Genomic DNA, 19,615 nt, shown 5'->3' on the forward strand with positions numbered 1-19,615 from the left:
TCAGAAATGTGCACTTTTAGGCGTGAGGCGTTAGAATAAATTAGACAATACAATTACATGTAATTAAAGGGGAAAATGGGTAGCAAGCTGCAAAGATGAGCTGTGTTTTTGCTGAAGCAAAGCATGCCTCTGTCTGCGGGCTGGCCTCGGGAGGTGGCAGGGGAACAATTATCCTTTATAACTTCAGGAGGGTTGGCGTTGCTGGTTTTCATTATGGCGAGAGCTTGGTGAAACGCAGGCGGTACGTCTCTGAACCCACTGCCTTCTGCGCGCACGAGACGGCTTGAGTCTGGGTGAAGACTCCGTGGCACTCTCCACAAATGGAGATTGTTCCGGGTGATGCTGCAATTCGGATTTTCAAGCCCATGCAAAACTGTCTGCAGGCCAGAGCTAAGCAGTTGGATTTCTCCACCTCCCCCCTCCCCCAGTCCCACCCCGCCCTGGGAGGGACTCCACAGCCTCCCTGCTCTGGGAGCAGCGAGTTTCAGCCGCACTTGGCTTATTAAAGCCACCTGTGCCCCGGCTCTGTGCTCACATTCCCCAGCCCCCGTCTGCAGCTGCCCGTTTCTGCTTGTAACGGCTCTCCTTTCCACGCCGATTTGTGGGCGGCATGGTAAAAGCTCGCCTTTTACGGCTCTCATAAAATCCCATCTACTGAGGCCTAGGACCAGCCAGCAGGGCTGGGGTGAGCAGATCAGGTTGCAGCCTCTTACAGAGATGCACAAACACACCCAGAACAGCTCTGGTTTTCTTTCGGAAATGGAGGCAAGCAAAGCCAGCCGCACCTCTAGTGGTGCGCAAGGCAGGGAGAGAGGCAGATTGAGGGGGCACCTGCAGCAAGGGGCTGCCCAGGAACTCTCAGAAGGCAGCAACGGGAGGTTCAGGTCAGAGGCTCAGCCAGGAGGAAGGGTCGGGCAGCAGCAGGAGGTGGAAGGGCCACATATCCAGCCAGGCCGGCCCAGGAGATGTGGTCAGGGTCAAGGGACTTGTGTGGAAGGGGGCGTCCTGGACAGTGTGGTGGGGGCGGCAGGGCTGGGGACTCAGAAGCACCGAGGGTTCCCAGGGCACAGTGAAGACCTGAGCAGCTCTGTGGCTGTTCTGCGGCTCACGTGCTGACAGTAACTTCCCAGCCTGGGGACACCAGAGCCCCCCAGAAGCCTCCGAAGCTCCTCTCCTTTCCCAGGCAGTGGGGCCAGGGGTCCCCACCTGGCTGCAAGGACAGCAGGCTGAGGCGTGGGAGCTAGAAGAGAACCATGGAATTTGGGGGAAATTTTCAGGAAAGAAACACAGGCAGAGTGTTCAGTCTCTCAGCCCTGATGGGTGTTTAAGCTGGGGCATGGGGCCCAGGGGAGAGCATGTGGCCCCAACATCTGCCCACAGCGCATGTCAAACACACACACCTCTCCTACGAGATTCCTCTCCTGACCTAAGGGTCAAATACAGACAGTGCTGTGTTGGATCTTTCAGCGACCACAACACAAGACGGGCCACTGTCCGGTCTCCATGCCTAGGCTTCCCTGCTGATGAGAGGAGAGTGGAACAGAGAGCTGTGAACAGGACCTGTGCAGTTAGGGAACAGCCAAAAACGCAGGCTGTGGTCTTGGAATGTCTGTGTGGGGACCACACACTTCCCCTCAAAGTTGGCTCCAAGCAAGCAAGATGGGTAGGTGTCTGGCAGAGTAACCAAGGCGCTGTAGACACCAGCATCCCTGATCGGCCATGCCTGGGGTTCAATCCCTGCATCCTGCATCGTGTTACTGTGTGCTTTACCAGACAGCAACCAAGGCTCAAGAGGCTAGGTTCCTGGTTCACAAGAGAGGGATTGACTTCCTGTTGCCAGCAGGCATTTGGGAAGTGACCCCACAGAGGGAATCAGTATGGCTCTCAGAAAAGATGAAACAGCACAAAGAAAGGTCCCCGACTCCCACAACCCCAGGGTTCCCTCTGCCATCCCAGGCCATGGAGGTATTGCCAAGGGGTTCTAAGGATCCAGCTGGAAAATTGCGGGGTCTGGAGGGGAGGAAGTCCCACTTGCCTCTGAGCTTGGGTCTCGTGAGAGATTGTTTAAAAGACCGCAATGACATCCATTACACTGAGCAGCTGACCACCCAGGCCCTGCCAGAGCTATGCACAGTCAGGGATCTGGAGCCTCGTGCAAGGACCCGGTGCAAATGGAGCTGTGGTCGGCGTGGAATGTACAGCCGATTTTAAGACTCACGAAGGGAAGAAGGGCTTGGAAGATGCCATGGATCATTTTTATATGGAACACATGCTGAAAAGATAATATTTTGGATATATGAGGTTAAATAAACTCTATTACTAACAGTCATTTCATCGGTTTCTTGTTACCTGTTAAAATTGCCACTAAGAAAAGGTGGGTGACATTCACCCCTAAGCGGGTCCCCCTCTCTTCTGCGGGGCAGTACACAGGAGGAGTGGGGTCTCCCATCTTTTCTGGTCCTTGATGATGAAGTAACGGGGGGGCGGGGGGGGGGACGCAGGCCACCTCAGTGGGGCCAAAGGTGTGGCCTGTGCACAATTCAAGCTTTAGGGTTTTTGTTTGGGCTGTAAACTTAACCTGGGGTGCTTAAGGGAGACTGTGGGGAAGGGATCCCCACACTGTATTCGGATTTTAGATAAACCTCAAAAAATGTTTCAGTGTAAGCCGATGACTGTTGGTGCCCCACACGCTGTTTTCTGAATCTGACGACCCTTTGCAGAAACAAGGAAGATCCTATCAGAGAGGGCTACTGGACTGAAGAGGGAGGCAGCAGCCACCGACATTGAGGAACCTTGGCAGGAACTTAGGCGGAGACTCGGCTTCCACATCTGTGAAATGGGTCTCATTAAAGAAATGCACGTCCGACCGCAGGGAGTGCCCACGCGGGTCAGCCACTGCCCCCTCCAGCCTTCCCTCTCCTGTGCCCCGTTGGGATGGGGAGCCTGTGGTGGACAGCGCCACAGCGCCGCCCGGAGTCGACTTCCTCTCTGTGGTTAGGAGACTGGCTTCCCCTTTGTTTCCTGCTCCGGGACCACTTTTGGGCAGAGCTGTAATGTTCCCCCCTCGACCTGGGCAGCTTCCGAGGCGCGTGGGCAGGCCGGGAGGAGACCCCGGGCACAGTTCGGGCAGGCAGTGACACCTGCGAGTGGCCAGGGCCGAGCGCGGCGTGCTCCGCGAGGGCAGGCGCTTGTTTGCAGAGCGGGGCGAGTCCCCGTGCACCTAGATAAAGGAAAACATTTATTAACGTGTCGCTGCGAGGGGGAGCGCCCTGTGGGACGCTCGGCTCCTAGCAGGCACGAGCGAGCAGAAACGGAACGCGGAGGGCAGGCAAGGATCGCTTCGTTGCCAGCACAGGGCACCCTCTCCATGGCCCGCCTGACTTTGCGGCGATTGTAATGCTCGCTCGGGCGTGCTAAGAGCGCACGCGGCTCCGGCCCGCGGCCCAGCTCCCGAGCGAACCCCACATCTGTCCCGACTTTCGGCCGGGGGCGAGCGGGAAACGAATGGGTCCCCGCGAGGGTGCGCGCTTGGAGCCGGGAGCGCGGTCACCCGGGTCCCGAGAGCCGCGGAGACTCCCGCCCTCCTCCCGCTGCCCCGTGCGGGGCCAGACTTCGGGGAGAGGCCGTTCGCCCTCCCGGCGCAGGTAGAGCGGGTCCCCGGCCGGCGCGCGCCCGCATCCCCCGCGCCGAGGCCAGCGGGCAGCCTTAGGGGCCCGGGCGCGCGGTGCCAGGGCGCTGGCTCGGGCCGCGAGGCCGGCGGCGCTGGGAGATTTAAGAACCGCCCGGGCAGGGCGCGGAGACGGACTTTGGCGAGGGCGGCGCGCCGGGGCGGGGGCCGGGGGCGGCGGCGGGGCCGGGGGGCGGGGAGGAGGAGGAGGAGGGAGGAGGCAGGAGGAGGAGCAGCCGCCGTGCTCGCCGGGGGATGCAGCAGCAGCGGCGGTGGTGGCGGCGGCGGCGGCGGCAGCAGCAGCGGCGCGGAGTCCCCTGCGCCCCGCGGCCCGGCTGGGCTGCGGCAGAGGCGGCAGCGTCGCGCGCCGGGTGAGGCCGCCCGGGCCGTGCGTGCCGGTGAGTGGGGCGCGCGGGGCAGGTGGGCGGGCCGTGGCCACGCCGGGGCTCCCGGCGTTCGGGAGCTTCCCTCGCGGGGAGCACGACCACCAGCGCCACCCAGGTGAGGCGGGACCGGTGCGGTCCGGTCCGCCCGGCTGCTGCTGCGGCTCGGGCTCCGGCCCCGGGCCAAGCGCGCGGAGGTGGGACCTGGAACGCGGGGCGGGAGGCTCCGGCGCCGGCCGGCCGCTGGGGGATGACCCGTTTGACCCCGCCGGCGGGATGGGCGGGCAGGCGGGCGGGCGAGGACTTCCCGCCGCGCCCCTAACCCGCGGACCCGCCACGCCGAGCCCTGGTGGCCCTGGGGGAAGGGGGAAGGGGGAAGGCGCGCCTCGGCCAGCCGGCCGCACGGACACAGCCTCGTTGACCCTTTTGGGGTGCGACCCGGAGGGAGAGCCGGCTGGAAGCCAGCCCACGTGGGGCTTGTCCGGGCAGGACGCGGCAGAGCGGGGACCGGATTTCCAGAGTGACTACGAACTCGTAGCTCCCGAGGGAACACGCGGGCTGAAAGACAAACTTGCTCCCGGGCCAGGTCAAGCCAGTTGGGCTGCCCCGTGGGAGATGGCCCCTCCGCATCCCCCTCGAGGCCCTCTGAGGTCCAGCGGGCAAGCGGCAGCTGTTGCCAAGAGTGCCTCGTGTGGCTTGAACATTGCCTGTCCTGGTTCATTCGTTGTTCTGTTCCGGCTTTTGGGGATCTCCTTGTGGTGCCAGGCCCCCCTGCTGAGTGTCAGGACACCCGAGCGAGCCCCTGTGCTGCCTCTGGCCCCACTTAGAGGACAAAGGGGATGAGGTGGGGTCTCAGGTGGGGAAACGTCAGGAGAGACACCTGGAATCTTGCTGTGGTGGGCGCCGGTGTCCACACAGTTCGCCGCCCGGCCGGTCAGAGGCTGAGGTCCCCAACCCTGCACACAGTAGGTGCTGCACACAGTAGGAGGAGCAAGCCAGCCTCCTCTGTCCCCCTTGTGAAAGTTCTCTTACCTTCCCTGCGTCCTCCACCCCCGTCCTGTCTGGACTGTCTTTCCTGCAGCTTGTTTTAATCACTTTGTGAGTTAAAAGTCAATATTTAATTAACCAAGTAATTACGTTCAGCTTACGTTTGAATCTGGGCATGCGCCCCTCCCCCCTCCATCTGTCCCAGGCCTCTTTCCCCGCAGTGACCCCCTCCCCCTTGGGTGGGGGCTCTTGGGGGCTGCAGGAGCAGGGCACCCCTGGAGGCGCCGGCTGTGGCCGCTCCGGTCAGCAGTGCCGGGGACTCTCCCAGTGCAGCTCCACTTGTCCTAGCAGGACCCCCTCATTTAATCCGATCCCTTGAGAGAGAAGGCAGCCGGGGAGGGCGCTGCATTGATTCAATGGCCAGCGAGCAGCTCGGAGGACACTGTGCAGGTGTGGCTGCTGGCACGTGGGGCATAGGCCGTTTGTTCACGAGAGTTCTTATTTCCTCCCCGAAGTTCATGAATGTGAAGCCCCAGTGTTGGCATTACCGCCATGACCGAGGGCTGGCATGGGTTGGGGTTTGGGCTTTGTGTGTTGTTTCTGGGGTTTTCTATTTGCGTTTATGGCTTTTTCAGAAACCCTAATAACATGGTTAAGTTTTTGCCACTTAAGAGGTCCTGGACGATGGGTGAGTTGTCAGAAGTGTGGGTTTGGAGAAAGATCTCCATCGTGTGGCCCTGCCAGCACCCTCTCCCAAGGGTTCCTCTGGGCTGCTCTCCCGGCTGGTGACAGATACACAGCCACTGGGACTGCCCCTTCTCCTGGGTCAGCTGCGTTTCCCAGCTCGAACCTGCCTGCAGGGGGCGACTCTGACCTGGGAGTTTGGCCCGGAGGGAGAAGGCGTTGGCCTCTTCTTGGTCTTTGCCTCTGGAAGGGAGACGCAGCTCTGCTGCAGAGTGCACCAGCAGTTCCAGTTCAGTGCGGGGAAAGGTCTCCTCCAGACCCCAGGTGCCCGTTGGGATGGGACCCCAGCCCCGCAGCAGGCCCCGGTGTGACAGCTGGGCTCCTCGGGCACAGAGAGGCTGTGGGGTGCCTGGGATGTGGAGACCGAAGCAGCAAGAGGCCCATGGCTTCCCTACAGGTGCTTGGGGATAGGGCCCCCGTGCAGACTCAACTTTGGCCTTCTCTGCTGCGGACACACACACCTGTGGAGGAGTGTCGCAAGGGAACCGCTTTGTACCGTCTCGTCCTTCTGCGGCACCTGCGCCGGCTAGGAGCTCTCGCGTGGGAGGCCTCGGGGTGTGTCGGCTCAGGGAAGAATCTGTGGTCGCCCAGCCCTCTTTCCTCCTGCCTGCCAGAATACCCTGTGTCGACTCCTGTCACCGCACAAAGTGAAATGCCAGATGTGGCTGGCACAGAGGGGCCGGAGGCGGGCGGGCGGGGGGTGGTCTGAGACGAAGCCTTGAGCCGTGCACAAAGGCCAGAGCCTGGCAGATTCTGTGGCAGGTGCCACCCTCTTGTGGCAGGCAGCGGAGTCACATGGACCTGGTCCTGGAGGGGACCCCACCCCAGCCCACCTCCTGGTCCAGGGTGCTATGCCCCTGGGTGTGGCTGGGGGGCTAGGAGAGTCTGCCTTTCAGAGCCCTGCTTGTGATGGGCCCAGGGGGGGACCTGCAGGCACCCCTGATCGGGCAGATTCAAGGCGCTATCTAATTGGGAGATCATTAAGTTCATTATAATTAATTGGCATCCTGATAAATGGCATGATTGCCTAATTGGGGTGGTTGCTAGGGAACCAGGCCTCACTTGGAGCCAAAAGGGGAAGAGGCGCTGGGCGGGCCACGGTGGGTGTCAGGGCTGCCGCTCCAGCGGCTGAGGGGCAGGAAGTGGGAATAAACCTCGCTCTTGTGGAGCTGCAAATGGAGTGTCAGTGAGGGGCACTTTCCTAGAAGCACTGTGAAGTCATCAGGACTCTTTCTGCTGCAATCAACAGAAAAAAAATAATCGCTCAAAGCCGGCTTAAAGAGACAGGAAGACTCAGGCGTGCCCCTAACACCTGGGTACCTCTGGCATTGGGCACACCCGCCTTTGAGGTGCAACCTTGGCCCTGGGAACCCTGTCCTCCACATCTCTGCCCTGCCTTTCGTGGGGCCGAGCTCATTCTCTAGCTCCGAGGGGTGGGCTCTGGCAGCCCTGGGCACTATGGTTAGGGAAACCAGGCTGCCCGGCCCCCTGCCCAGTGACAAGCTGGAGGCGGGTGACTCAACCTCTCCACCTCAATGTTCTCATCCGGCGACTGGCGATGAACACGGCACCTGTCTCCTGGTTGGTGGTACAGGATGCAGTGAGATCATCTGGCGAGTGCTCTGGCGTGGCGTCTGGCACCGAGAGCTCTGGGCAAACACAGGTTCTTACCACGCTGGAGGGTGCCCCTGCAGGCCCTTGAGCTCAGCCCAGACCAAGGGAGTAGGCCTCTCTCCTGGGAAAGCTCCAGGATGCCCAAGCTTCCCACCAACCACCCCATTTTTGCCATGTGCTTGCAGCCATCCTTCACCTGTGTGAAAAATGAGGTCCTCCTCGGTGTCCCCCTACTGCTAGGGCAGAATGACCCTGAGACCCCCAGAGCCTGGGAGGACAAAGCAACAAGTTCAGTAACAGGCAGGCTTGCTTGCTCTGCCTGTCACAAGGGCTGCTAGCATGAGTGATGGAGGGTGGACGGGCCTATCCGCATTTTGGCCAAGGTGGATGCCATGGAAACAGGCTCCTCCTCCCACTGGGCCAGCCGGCAGGGAGGCCCGCCTTGTCTGCACTGGCCTGCAGCCTGGGCTGAGTGGGGGCCGGGGCCAGGGCTTGCCCAGCCTTCTGCCAGGAGAATCATCTGGAAGTATTTCTTTGGAAAAGCATGGCCTGGACCCTGCTGAGCAGAGTTCTGAGGGAGGATCTGGACGCTGGGGGAATTGCTGTACCTGGGTGTCTGCACGGCAGTGGGAGGGCTCAGGCACCGGGGCCCAGGGTGTGGGGACTTGGCCTACGGGATGCCTGGGGGAAGGTTCCAGGCTCTGGCCACACTGCTATGCAGGTTAAGGGGGCAGTTCTCTGCATTTGAGTATGTGTGTTTACTGAGCACCTACTATGTTCCTAACCATTGGGAGGCACCAGGGACAAACAGGAGAAAAACCTGGGCTCCTGGAGCTGGCATCTCAGAGGGTGGAAAGCTGATATCACCCCAGTAAACCAGTTCATGAGCACAGCCATCTCCCAGGGCAGAAAGCTCAGTGGAGGACACGACAGTGTAGCCTGGTACTCGGGAACCGCGAGGGGTCAGGATCAGCATTGATGACCAAGGAGGACTCTGCACGTGTGCCCTTTGAGCTGTGGGAACAGTGTTGCAGGTAGAGGGAACAGCAGTGCCAAGGCCTGGAAGCAGAGGAGAGGCTTGTCTCAGGTACCTGTCCCAACGGAAACTCTAAGTGCAGTTGGAAGGGGAGGCCAGGGTGGGAAGTGCATGCCATGTCATGGTGTGGTGTTTAGACTTGATTGTTGAATGTGAAAGGCAGAATTACAGAGAAGTCTTCTGTTGGCTATTTCACTCCCCAGCTAGCCAGGCAGGCTGCAGCCAGGAGCCTGGGACTGTATCTGGATCTCCCACGTGGATGGTAGGAGTCTCCCAGAGCATGACTTGGGCCATGCCCTGTCGCTTTCCCAGCTGCCTGAGCCAGCAGCAAGCAGGCTTGGGCCGGACTGGCCGGCTGTGGAACCAGTGATCCGAAACAAAAGCCGTGGCCTGACCCACGGGGCCTCGACTCCAGCTCGTTGTGTTTCTGTTGACCCGTAGTAACACATCAGTGTTTGTGGGTCACAGTGTGGTGCTGGTACACATCGTGTGATGATCAACTTGGAGTGGTCACTCGCACGGCCCTCTTCGAGCTAGGACATTGGAACAGGCCTGAGAGCTGGGTGGGAGGTGGGCGTGGGGGGCAGTCGGCTTGATGGCCCAGGGGGTGATGAGGACACCTGCCATCCACATCACAACACCTGGGGAGTGCCCCGCTCTCGCTGCTGACCCCAGGCCTAGAAGGCAGCAGGTGGCGCTCCACGTGGCCAGGTCTAGTGGGAGACCCGAGTTGAGCTCAGGCTCCTGGCTTCAGCCTGGTCCAGTCCTGGCCGTTGTGGGTGTTTACACTTGATCTTCTGTGTGGTCTCTCTCCCTCCCCACCTGTACCCTCTCTCTCTTAAAAAAAAAAAAAAATCCTCTGCTAGCTCATTAGCTATCTACAAAGCTTTCCTGTTAAGTAGGACTCTCAGCTGTGCCCTGGAAGGCCAGCCCTTGTTCTGCCTCACTTTGCATCATTGTACTGGTGGAATAACCTCTTCGCTTCTGGGACTTCAGACTTTAAAAAGACCTGATGCTCCACTTCCCATCCAGCTCCCTGCTTGTGGCTCAGGAAAGCAGTGGAGGACAGCCCAAAGCCTTGGGACCCTGCACCTGCTTGGGAGACCTGGAAGAGGCTCCTGGCTTCGGATCAGCTCAACTCTGGCCATTGCGGCCGCTTGGGGAGTGAATTAGTGGACAGAAGATCTTACTCTCTGTATCTCCTTCTCTCTGTATATCTGCCTTCCCAATAAAAATAAATAAATCTAAAAAAAAAAAAATACCTGGGGGTGGAGAGCTGTTGGATCCTGGGTGCTTTACAAGTGGAAGTTGTGACCACAGGCAGGGCAGCCAGGCCGGCAGTGGCTAGCCAAGGGTGGCAGGCGTGCAGATGGAGTTCGTGGGCGGCGTGTTCTGGAGGTGGAGCCGGCGGATGGGATGTCCGGAAGAGCTGAGCTGCTCAGCCCAGAGGCGCCTGGCCCAGAGGGAGGATTTTTGGTTGTCACAGCTGGTGAGAGAATGCTGCTGGTGGCTTTGGGGACACTGGGGCGGGACAGGGGCCAGGGATACTGTGGGAATCCTACGGGACGTGGATCACCCCAAATCCCATACCACAGGGAGGCAGTTTGGGGCCTGGTGATTCCTAAATGAGCAAGATTTTGGAACATGGTGGTGGGGTTGGGGCATGATCTGGAATTCAGTGGTGGAGAGGCGGGTGTGAGAGTCTGGGAGCTGGGTGTGTGCGGCCACACAGGGCAGCAGCCGGGACTCCTCAGCCCTCCGGGAGAAGGTGCTGTGTGCTCAGGTATAATTCCCTCCCCACGCTTTGGTTTGTGGGAGCTTATAGCACAGGCCGTGCTGAAGGCTGACTCCTGGTCACTGGCAGGCAGCGTTCAATGTTCCAGCCTGTGACTTGGGACCGTGGCCCCGGTTCCCAAAGGTGGCCTCGGTGGGCCACTGGTGCGGCTTGACCTAAACAGCGTCTCCAACCCAGACTGTGACGGCGAGGGAGTCTCCCCTGCCAGACTGCGCTTGTCCACGCACCTGGGATCTGCTGGAGGCGTTGGCCCGTCAGGTCTCCGCGTGGGAGGTGATGGACAGCCGTGTCCCTGGGGACGCCAGGCGGTGCCCCGGAAAGTGTTTGGCCAGGTGGATGCCAGATGTGTGTGTGGGGGGGGGAACAACATAGCCAGAGGCTTTTCTTATTGGCTGCGGGGCAAGAGCTCCTGCAGGGGACTTGACCCATCTCCGTGGCCCCGGGAGGAGCTTTGGGGACCGGACTGCAAACACTGCTGGCCCACACAAGTTCAGGAGACAGTTTGTTCTTGTTGAAAACCGGATAGTGCCAGAACTAAGTCTCCGGCCCTCTGTGGACACAGGCAGGGAGCTGACTTTCAGAGAGCAGGGAAGCCCGTGTGGGGTCTAACGGGCCCGAGCCCTGACCATTCGGAGGTGGATGGAGGCACATTCACTGCAAGAATTACCACGCCTGGAGAAATAGCAGAAACGCTTCAGTTGCACCCCTCCCCAAAGCAGGGGTGTGTGGGGCTGAGTCTGCCCAGACAAGGACGTCCTCATGGACTCACATCTTTCTCACCCCTGTTCCTCTGTTAGCATGTATTTGACCTTGCTCCCTCTTAGCCTTATGATGGCTGCCACCGCTCCAGACATATCACCTGATGATTGGGACCGCAGAGGGGGACACCCTTGCTGTCTCTCATAACCAGAAAGTAAAACTGTCCCTGCCCGTCTGTCTTTGCGCCGGAGAGGAACGTCCTTCCAAGAACCCCCACATCCTAGCGGCCTTTGGCGTTGTCTCCTGGGGCCAGGGTTGGGTTTTGCACTTATCTCTAAAGTAAACACTGGGAAAGAGAAATGGATTGTATTGTTTGACTTAATATCCAGCTGTTCTCCCCAACCATCAGCAAATCAAATACCTCCTTCTTTACACCATTTTTTTTTTTGCCAAGTTTACCTGGAATCAACTCATCATTAACCTAGGCACACACATTCTCATGAATGAACGCCCTGACTGTGGTTCGGAAACGGAAGGGAAGTGAACTCCCTACAGGTGCCTGGGGACAGTGACCGGGCAGTCATTCTGCCAGAGTCACGTGATGCTCACGGGGCAGGGGAGGGGCCGCTGATGCCGATGCCACGGGTCTAGTGACCCGGCGGCCATAAACAGGGTTCACGTTCCAAGACAGTCAGCAGTTTTTAAATTGTCATTTATTTATTTTCACTTTACTTGAAAAACAGAGGATTAGAGAAGAAAAAAAGGGTCTTGCATTCACTGGTTCACACCCCATGACCAAGACTGGGCCAGGCCAAAACTGTGTGTTTTGTGGAGTGAACCAGTGGATGGAATACCACACACACACACACCTTCTTTTTCTGTTCCTCCTCCTCTCCCCTTCTCTCCCCTCCTCTTCCTCTTCTCTCATTCCACCTTTCCAAATAAATCCTTAAAATGTACAGAGGTGGGAAATACCAGGTGGACCCCAGCAGTGACCCCAAGTGCCTCTCCCTGCCCACTCGCCGCCCTCATTTGCTCCGAGACATGGACGTGGCGACTCCAGCAAGCGTGGCTGGGAGCTCCGTGCAGACCTGGCAGAGCTGGGCAGGAGTTGTGTGAGAGACGGAGAGCATGGAGTCTGCAGCCACGACGCCTGGGTTCCGGCCCCAGCCGGGTCTCTCTGAGCCGGCATTCTGGCTCCTGGAGAATGGAGTGATCATGGCAGCTTTCTCCTGGAGTTACTGTGGACCCCGAGCCCAGGCCTGAGCCCATGGAGATGGCTTCCACGTGGCTGGTGGCCTGGCATTTGGCCCGGCAGTTGAGTCTTCCACGACCCAATCAGAGAGCCCGGGTTCAGGTGCCAGTATTGCTTCTCGCTCCAGTGTCCTGCTGACATGCGCCCTGGGAGGTGGTAACAGTGGCTCTGGTGCCTGGATCCCCGCCACCCACATGGGAAACCTGGATTGCACTGCTCCCAGCCTTGGCCGTGGCCCTGGCCGGGTCTCAGCCATTGCAGCAGGTGTGGGCGGAGTGTGAACCAGTGAGTGGGAGCACTTCTCTCACTCTTTCTTGGTCACTCTCAAAAAAAAAAAAAAAACAATAGTAATAAATTACAAAGGGAATGGACTAACGAATGGAAGATCTTCCTCTGTCTGCTTCTCTGTAAATCTGCCTTTGCAATTAAAAACAATAATAAATCTTAAAAAAAAAAAAACACATATTTGCTTATTTATTTGAAAGGCAGACAGCCAGAGGCCTCCCATCCAGTGGTTCATTCCCCAAATGCCTGCCACCTGTGCTAGCAGGAACCTGGAGCTCCACCCCGGCCTCCCACATGGGAGCCCGAGCCCGAGCCGGGTGTCCAGCCCTGAAGTTTAAGTTCCCGGGCACTCGCTTCATGCCTGGTAGTGCGTTAAGTGATGCCCATGTGAGCAGACATCACAGACAAGGACAGCGGAGCACAAAGAAGCCGCTCTTTGTCACCCCAGGCAGCGTCTCAATCCACAACGCTGGTGCCTTTGGAGCCTGTGAAATGGGTGGTTCTCAGGACTGCGGCAGTCGTGTGAGTTCATGTTGCAATTAGAGTTTTCAGATCCTCCTAAAAGAAAATGGGGAGATGGAGACGGTCTCTGACCACACTGGGCACTCCTTCCATGCCCCACCATCTGAGGCTGTGGCCAAGTTCGTTGCCATGGATCAGTCAGTCTCTGTAGTTCTGCTCTGTCAGTGGGGGCCAGGGCTGGGTTTTCCTTGCACTTGACAGTCCCCACCCTGGGCAGGTAACATCTGCCCAGCCCACGTGGTGCTTGCCTCTGCTTTTCCCACACTGCAGGAGGCCGTGGGTGGGTCCCAGGACACTGAGGCACTGTTGGTGGTGCCCACGCTGGCTGTGGGAGTGAGTGACAGGTGGGGAGGACCGTACCCACAAGCCGGACAGGTGGAAGGGCTGAGCCTGTGTCCTTAGCCTCTGGGTGCAAGGTCAGTGCCCAGGATACCTGGCGGGCATCAGCGTCTGCATCTGTGATTTGCCCACGCATGGTAATGCCCACAGCCCCAGCATCCCCAGCCCTGATGGGTCCTGGCTGGGAACCCCGGGGCTGGTGAGGCCTTGGCGTCCTTCCATCTGGTACTCCTCAGTCAGCCCCCACAAACCCAGCACCCTCGCGTCCCTACACAGAGCTGGTCAGTGGACCAGAGTCGTTCCTGATGTGGTCCCTGGCCTGGGAGTCTTGGTTGCTGGAATGGTTGTAAGGCGCCAGGCCGTTTCCAAGGTGAGCTAATGAGCGGCTCGGCTGCTCCTAGCAGGGGCGCGAGGCATGCGGGTGGTGCACGCACACGACCAGGGACTTGGGTAGAAAAGGAAGCAATAATTGGATTATTCATACTGAGCGGTCAGAATGTCTTTTTTTCTCTTGTGTGCTCCATGCTGAGCAAAACCCTGACCTCTGGGCACAGCGGGTTGTGTTGCATGCGGTTCTTGGGGCTGAGGAAGCGGGAGGTTAAGGAGTGGGGGAGGGGCCGCCTGGGCCACCACAATTAGGCGTGAATAATGATTCTCTTGAAGTCCCACTTTATTGCTTTTGGCCAGAGGCCTTCTGCAGAAATAACTTTGTAACTCCCTGCCAGGGAACCATTTGTCCACAGCCCAGACAAAGGAACAAAGGGGAGGTGGGGGATTTCTGTGTCTAGTTCCCACTTCCCCTAAGCACCCAGCAAGGACGGCAGGTGTGGCCTGGCTGGAAGGCAGGGGTAGGGGTCAGGCTGCCCCTCGGCGGAGCGAGCTGGCCTTCGCGCTTGCTTTTGCCTTTGCCAGGAAAGCACCTCACCCACAGCAGGCTTCGCCGCCTCCTCTGAGAGCGCTCCCCGGATTGACTCTTCAAAGCTCCTAGCATAGGAGCCGAGCCTGGGGTTGGAAAGTGGGTTGAGCGTTTGCTTCTCCAGTGTGAGTCAGGCCACTGCAAACAGGTGCCTGTCTCCCGAGGTGACCAGCTGATGTTGACTGCTTGTAAGCCGGGCCTTTCCCTGGGTTGTCCCGGGCACAGGTGACAGGAACTGGATTGAGGGGAAGTGCACAGGGGTGGGACCCAGCGGCCCTTGCAGGACAGGAATGTGCCTGGGGCATAGGTGACGCTGGTTCTCCTTCTTCAGACTTTCTGAGTTGTGAAGAAAGGCAGCAGCGCCCTGCCCCTTGGTCCCATGTGAGGCCTGTTTCCTGATTATGGGAAAGCTCGCGGAGTCCACACAGGCCAGTGTTGCGGCATCTTTAGCTGTCTGTGTGTGTGTGGTTCTCGGCTGGGGCACTGTTTTGCCCTCTAGGAGCCATTGGGGGTGGGGAGGGCATTCAGTTGGGGCTGGATGCTCCATGTAGGACAGGACCCCAAGAGGAGCAGTGACCTGGCCTCCCACGTCGGCAGTGACCGGGCCACAGGGAACTCAATCCCAGGCTGAGACAGCGAGTGAAGTGGGTGCTACAGCTTGCATGTGTGTGCCCATGGCTTGGAGCATGGTCAAGACCGACCAAGCTGGGTCTAGTGCAGCACAAGGACCCCTTGGCTTTGCTCTAGAAGCCCCTGCCCTGCAAGGCTGCCCGATTTCCCCAGAAACAGCTGGGAGCTGCTGCTGTGGCTGGGCTGAGTGGAGAAGCTGGGTGGTCCGAGCAAGGTCTGGCAGAGTGGGCCTGGTGCCAGCTGCCCTGCCCCACCGGGCCCCGATCCCCTGTCCCGGTCCTCCACGCTGCAGACATGTGCCTCTCGGAACGATGTTCACATTGACCTTGGCCCTGAGCACGCCTGGGTTCAATCGTTTCTCACCCCTGCAGGAGGGTGAGGCCGGGACGGCTCCCAAGCTAGCGCCCAGCCTGCTGCAGCTGGCCTTTCTGGGTTGTTGGGCTGTTGCCTTCCTACCCTGAGGAGGTGGAGTTACAGAGAGGGGCGCCTTGCAGCTCTAACTAGGAGTGCGTGATCTCTGACACTGAAGAGGGGGCTCTCTGCACCTGACCTGGTGACCCCATGCGAAGGGACAGTGTAGCCGGGGCAGTCACCTAGTGAGCCTGCAGGCCCAGGGCATCTTTGGGGTGGGTGTGACCTGCTGGGCAGCGATTCATGGGCTGCTGACTTCCTAGAAGGGACAGTGCAGGGAGGGACCTGGGCACTGAGCCCTTCCAGGCCAGGCCTCTGGACCGGGCAGCTTTCCAAGATAGCCACAAGGTGCCCATGTGCTCATCCACAGTGCCCTCGGCATGTCTCCTGGGGAAGCAGGGTTTGTAACTCCAGCCAACCGTGTGCACCCCTGTAACAGGGTGTGGAGAGTGGTGGCAGGGCACTGTGGGGGAGCGGAGAAGTGAAAGCAGCCCTGCCCGTGTGGCCTCCGAGGAGCCAGGCTGTGTGCTTGGGCCTGTGGAGAGGCAGCGTGTGAACGCCCCCACAGCCAGGGGTGCCGTGCTGGGCCTGTGCTGCAGCTGTGGCTTATGTCCCAGAGCGGAGTGGTCCGCAGTGCCAGGCCTGCCCCAGAGCTGACTGGCCCATGGTGCCAGGGCTGTCCCAGAGCTGACTGGCCCATGGTGCCAGGGCTGTCCCAGAGCTGAGCGCTCCATGGTGCCAGGGCTGTCCCAGAGTTGACTGGCCTGTGGTGCCAGGGCTGTCCCAGAGCTGAGCACTCCATGGTGCCAGGGCTATCCCAGAGCTGACTGGCCCATGGTGCCAGGGCCTGTCCGAGACTCCTGGCTCCAGTTCTCTGAGCATGGAGGAGACAGAGTAATTCCACACTCACTTGTGGAGTGACTCGTTACCCAGGATTCGTGATCCTGTAGAACCATGTCAGAATGCGTCCAGCACTCCTTTGCCATTCCCGCCCTGGGCCAAGCACTGTTCTCTCTCCTCGGGACTCTGCGCCCCCTGGCCTCCCTGCGCACAGCCCGTTCGGACCACGTTGCCCTTCGGGTCCCTCCTCTGCTCCATCCAGCAGGCACTGTGCACTTCTTGTGCCTAAGGGACGTTTACCCTGCTGTGCCCTGTGGCTAGAATGCTGTTCCCTAAATCATCGGCACCGCAGCAGGCGCTGGACAGGGCCCTCTGCTGGCCACTGCCAAGGGAGTTCCCGGCATGGCACCCTCAGCAGGCAGCCTCTCTCCCTGCATGGTTTCTCACCTCATCGGCCTTGCCATTTGCTCTGGTGTCTGGTGCACAAAGGGCTGATTTTCCAGATCTCCTAGCACTTAGAAGAGGGCCTGGTGCATGGTGGGAGCTTGTGAGTACCTGGAGGTGCCAGGGCTTGGCACCATGGGATGAACCAGAGAGTGCCTGTCCCCAGGGTGAAGGGGACATGGCCCTCCCACCCCGCAGGTGACTCCGAAGCAGAAATGAAGGACCCTGGTGTTGTGATAGGTGCTCTATTGAGAGCAGCCGGGGAGGTGGGGGATGCAGGAAGGCCCTCTGCCCCTCCCCAGGCTCCACCCACCGAGTCTTCCTGGCCATGCCCAAGTCACAGTTGGGGCAGCCAAGTCGGGGCCAGCAGTCACCACACCCACGTGCCTTCCGCTCTGCCACACACCTCTGTTATCAGTGGGCAAATAAGAGAGAGGAAAGGTTGCTGTCACAAGGTGGAGACCTGGGCCCAGGCCCAAGAGGTCAGCCATAGGCACACCGAGGTCATACCAGCCTGGGGTGCCGCCTGTATTGGCACCACCTCAAGCCAGCTCTGCTGCAAGGGCTTGCAAGGCAAAGAGGGAACTTGCCGAGTGCTGGAAACAAAGTTGTTAGAGGAGGGAGGAGGCACAGCCTGCGAGCAAGGTTCCTGCTTCAGGCTGCGCTGGATCATGCCTTGGAGGTTGTCAAGCCCGTTCTGTCCTCCCGGATGTCTCCCAGGTGACACCTGACCTTCCGCCCACTCACGCTGGAGCCGTGGGGGATGGCAGGGAGAGCTCTGATTGGCTGGGCTCTGGAACCAGGACCAAGGATGAGCGTGAGATGATGCCCAGGGCAGTACTGGGAGCTGTAAGAGGAGGCGGGCTGTGAGGTGACGCCAGTCAGCACTGGTTGAGCACCTACTGCAGACAGATCTATGACGAAGGCTGCCTGAGTGTGACAGTCGTGTAAGGCGAGTGCCACCTTCGGGGGCCATCGGAGGGGCCCGACGGGTGGAGCCGAGGTTCCAACCCCGGATGGTGAGGCTCCTGGACCCTCATAACCTCCAGCCTGCATCCAGCATGGCCCCCACGACCTCCCCTGTACACACTCTGCTTGACCGCATCCAGTGGCAGTCCTGGGGGAGCAGAAGGTCCCAGGCACCCCGCCCTCGCTCCTCCCACCCCAAGACCACGACTGACCTGGCAGGCGTCGCCTCGCTCTGTCCTGTTGCTGAGCCTGCCCTCCTTGTCCTGCCATGATCCCAGCCTGGGATGCGCTGCCCCCAGAGCACGGGAGTCCTGACCACTCTGGTTTTCCCTTGCTCTGTACCCAGAGCCATGCCCTGGAATTTCCTGTGGCATGGCGGTGGTGGCAGCAGCAGGTTACCTGGGTCAGCTCCATGCCCTTCTCGCTCTCTGCCCTCGTTTCTTTCCCACGTTGCTGAGCCCTTGTCTGGAAACTTTACCTTTGGCTCCTTCCTCTCAAGCACCCTGGCTGTTCCTTCTGTCGCCCTTGAGCATTCACTTGGTCAGTTGCCACCTAGAGCACCCAGGAGATAGGCACTGAGAAGGGCGAAGCTGTGGCTAGTCCGTTCCAGGCCTCCCATGCGACTGCACAGCTGGGCCACAGGTTGGCAGGTGAGTCTGAAGGACGAGACTCTGATGCTTGGCCTGTGACCTGTCGCTGGAGACCTTGTCCTGGCCTGGCCTCGGAAGCCTTTCTGTGAGCTGTGGGGAAGAGGCAGGTGGGTCCAGAGCTGGTGGCCGCTGGGCATGGTGGCGTGGTACAGACTGACTACTGGCCAGGGGCCCCAGGTGCATTTGCTGGAGACTCCGTGTAGCCACTCAGAGTGTTTTCCCAAGAAGGAGAAAATGGAGACAGGATCTCTTGTGTCATTTTTAATTGATTTCCTCAGCATCCGGAGACAGGCTGGCCCAGGGCCAGAAGTCGGAGCCGAGGGAATTCATCAGACATCGACCCACTGATGAGCTGGTCTGATGAGATAATTAGCTCCTGTTACTGCCCAGGCCCTGGCGCGGGGCTCCGACTTCCATCCGGAGGCATTGCCGCCCAGAGCGGATGCTGGAGGCCCAGTGTGCAGGTGCAGCTGACCGAGTCCTGGCTCTATCGCCCCATGACCCTGGCACCATCCCAGGCCTCCTGGCCACCTGCTGCTGTTTTTGGCAAACAAGGGAACTCAGGCAAGGGACTGTCAGCGAGTTGACTAAAGATGTACTTTGAGCATGCCCCACCCAGCAGTCCTAATCTTGCCAGGGATTCTTCGCTGGCACTTCCGGAGCTGTGTGATGGCGAGAAAGTGATGCTGGTTCTCTGTGCTCCATGGGAACAGTATCCACAGGCGATGCTGCTTGACAAAGGAGGGGGCACCTGGGCATACCGGGGCATTGCCCACCAACATAAGAGACTTCCTGTGCTCAGGGTGACTATGTTGTCTGTGATCACGGGGGCTGGAGCATGCTCATGGGCTGATGGGTGCAGGTACAGCTTCCAGTGCAAAGGCCAGAACCTGCCCCAGTGTTCCCTGAGAGGATGTGGGCACAGTTTGAAAACTACTGGGGACAGGTAAGGACCAGTGAGAGATAAGAGTGAGCGTCTCTCCTTGGCCACCCCCAGTCACGTGCAGTGGGAAGTCCTGGCTGGCGGGTCCTGGCTCCTGGAGAGCATGCACCAGGCGCAGAACCTGCGGTGCGCAGCGGGAGCAGAGGTGTGCGTTCAGCTTGCGTGGACTTGATTTGTGCAGTTAGCTGCTCTCCAGGGAAGCACATGCCAGAGTACTCCAGTGTGGCTGGGGTTGAGCTTGGTGGGGAGGAGCCAGGGCACGCTTGGCGGTTCGCTGTGCTGTGGCTCTCTCTACGTGGTCTTACGGTACACTGGCCTCAGGCCTGGGATGGCGTCCACGCATGTGCAGCCGCAGAGGTCAGCTCCCTGGGGCAGGAGGGGCAAGCAGTATCTGGCTGGAGAACCCAGCATGGCCGATGCCTCCCTGCTGACTCCTGGCAAACAAGGCAGTGCTGGAGACAGGGAGCCCCTCATATAAGACCCAGG

At 59.6% G+C, this 19,615-nt stretch overlaps 1 protein-coding gene across 2 annotated transcripts in view; it reads left to right on the forward strand.

Annotated features, from left to right (window-relative positions):
- The first annotated feature begins 3,929 nt into the window (after nucleotides 1-3,929).
- The window catches only part of SULF2 (sulfatase 2), a 63,698-nt gene continuing 48,012 nt past the window's right edge, over nucleotides 3,930-19,615 (forward strand). For both annotated transcript variants that reach the window (XM_040981359.1, XM_040981360.1), the window contains exon 1: nucleotides 3,930-4,065. The gene's annotated coding sequence lies outside the window, so the exon portion shown is untranslated. The remainder of the gene's footprint in view (nucleotides 4,066-19,615) is intronic.

Source organism: Ochotona curzoniae, unplaced genomic scaffold (genome assembly GCF_017591425.1).
Source record: "Ochotona curzoniae isolate NIBS_2020 unplaced genomic scaffold, NIBS_Ocur_1.0 contig_3520, whole genome shotgun sequence".
In the NCBI taxonomy this organism is placed as follows: Eukaryota; Metazoa; Chordata; class Mammalia; order Lagomorpha; family Ochotonidae; genus Ochotona; species Ochotona curzoniae.